At 35.3% G+C, this 2631-nt stretch overlaps 1 long non-coding RNA gene across 1 annotated transcript; it reads left to right on the plus strand.

Moving 5' to 3' along the window:
- Positions 1-484: 484 nt before the first annotated feature.
- LOC110792614 (uncharacterized) lies at positions 485-2416 on the plus strand. The gene is made up of 3 exons (XR_002534467.2): positions 485-566; positions 2161-2253; positions 2335-2416. It is a non-coding gene; the product is annotated as an uncharacterized lncRNA (long non-coding RNA).
- Positions 2417-2631: the final 215 nt, after the last annotated feature.

The raw sequence follows: 2631 nt of genomic DNA on the forward strand, positions 1-2631 counted from the left end.
GGCCAAATGTTGGTCAGATTCATCGGTAGTATTGCAAAGGTAGAGGAATACTGTCCACTTAGAGAAGGGGAGTGGCCTGATATCGATGCAGATGTAAAAGCTAAGATGATAGAACAGATAAAAGTAAGTTCAAGTCTTTATTCCCGTTTCTAGAAGTTTATTTTATTTTGCCTCACGAGTGCATAGTACTTAGTATGTTTTATTCTTTTCGCTTCAGTCAGTTTTATAAATAATATACAATGAACTAGGAACAAAGAAATCTGATTTTAGTAAATATGATTTATATGAAATCCTTTTTGTATTCAAAGCATGTCTTGTTTTCCTGATGTTAGTAAATGCTTTTCCTGAAGGATCGCTTTGTTATTCCTGATCATCCGGAATATAACAAACAAATCCTAAAGCGGGCCAATAAAAGTTGGACGCAGTATAAACACTCTCTTAAGAAAACTTACTACAAACCAGATGAGAAAACACTCGCTCAGATGTGCGATGTTGTGCCACGACATGGAATTAGCAGTGCTCAATGGAGAATGTTGGTTAAGTATTGGGCTTCGGATGAAGGGCAAGTAAGTACCATGTTCTTCATTGAACTTTGAGTAATGTTTTTTTTTTTTTTCACAAATGACAGTGTAGTAGTTCCCAAGTATAAGTGTTTAGTTCAAGCTCAATCACAGTTAACTCAAATTTTCAAGATTCAATTAATAAATGAAATCTTATATCTGATACTTAATCTGAAAAATCAATACCAATTAGATAACGTATATCACACACCGTAGTAAGATCTAAGAACATAAATGCAATTAGAGGAAGCACTAAGAAGCCATGACTTCACAGAACATACTACACAGAACTGATCTGCACAGACTGCACAGAACGGCTGCACAGACATTTGGAAACGGGTTTGAGTTAGTTTGGTTTTATTGTAGTTCTGGTTTGTAGGAGCTTGGAGGGTAGTAATCGACACTCGTATGATTAGCTCTGTGTTGTTGTTTCTGTTTCAGTCTCAACAAGAATTAGATTGTGATTCTGGATTCTGAAATTTAAGCTGGTAGAGATACCAACATTTGACACTCATACACGGTAAGTCTTTCCTGTTTCAGTATAAAAAATAAAAAACAAAAAACGGGAGAAAAGTTAATGCAATGCAGACATTATGAATCAGAAGTTCATAAAGTAACCTCTGATGTAGGGGAATGGGATAGCTCCATGCATGTCAGAAGCTTAAAATACTGGCATGCCTGAAAAAGGATCTACTAATTCCTCTTCAGTAACGATTTTTCCCCAGCAATTCATCAGTTTACACAAAGATCTTTTGTCAAAAAAGTCATACTTACCAATCTTAAAAGGGGGGCTAGCATACTAAGAAGTAAGAACTACAGAGCATATAACTTCAGTTGATTTATTTTCTTTATTAAGCTGAGTGAAACCTGTTTCCGGAATTTATAAAACATATCAGCACATAACAAAGATATGGATCGGCCTCAAGATTAGGATTGCACGGTTCATCTAGCTTAGGATTCTCTTTGAATAATCTGGAAAGTTGCTTAGTTGGGCTTAAACTATAAGTTTGTTTAACATGTTCATTGTTTCTTTTCGAATCAGATTTCGAAATAGAGTAAAAATATTACAGCCAATTCCTTCTAGCCCCAGAGGCCAGATCATGAGCTCTAGCTATCCTATTTCTATCACACCTGACTATCACAACATTATTCATACAACTTGCTGTCTTAAATATGTCACTACATATAGAAGCTACTTCAAAGGAGCAATTAGGATATTTGCGTAGTTCTGTAACCAGATTAATACTATCAGTACACATAGTCACATCCATGAAGCCTCTTCGCTTAGCTTCTATGATTCCTTGCAACATTGCTAAAAACTCGAGCAGCTCCTTCTTCAACTACTCTCCCATCAGCAACTATATTCAAGCCTATTGCCGCTTCAATGCTTGATTTCTTATTAATCTTCTTCCATGCGCCATCTATTGTGACTATTACTAGGCAATTACTTGCCCTACCCTTGATGCACACGATATTTTTGTAGAAACTACTGTAAGTTTAAAGATAATGCCAACTGATTTTTTTTTGTTTCATCTTCGTCAATTTATTTACCAAAAAGACTTAACTATTTCTTAATATATCTCTTTGAATATGAGTGCAGAAACTTTCAGAATATGGAAAGGCTGCACGGGCCGCTCAAAATCAATTTCATAGATCTGGTTGTAACAGCTATGCGAATCAACAAGCTGATTATGTATGAATCATTACTTCTTTTATTTTATTAACGCTGGTTCAGATTTTCTTTAATACTTCTGACATTACTATTCATATATAGGAAGACGAGCATGGAAAAAAAATGAGCTTATTAGCCCTTTGGATAAAGTCTCATTCCGGCAAGGACGGGACCTTTCTTCCAGGCACATCCACTGAAGATTTTGTGGTATGAGTTCAAATTTAATACATTTATTAAGCTACTTAATTTGATAAACCAGTATGGGATTGCTTCTTAATTTGTTTATGAAATTCATATTATTATCCTAAATTGTTGTGTAGGATGATGCACAGGCTAAGATTGAAATGTTGAAGACTGTAGACCCTACCAAGCCAGAACAAGAACTTGAAAATGCAGCTT

The sequence above is a fragment of the Spinacia oleracea genome, chromosome 3 (genome assembly GCF_020520425.1).
Source record: "Spinacia oleracea cultivar Varoflay chromosome 3, BTI_SOV_V1, whole genome shotgun sequence".
NCBI classification, from domain to species: Eukaryota; Viridiplantae; Streptophyta; class Magnoliopsida; order Caryophyllales; family Amaranthaceae; genus Spinacia; species Spinacia oleracea.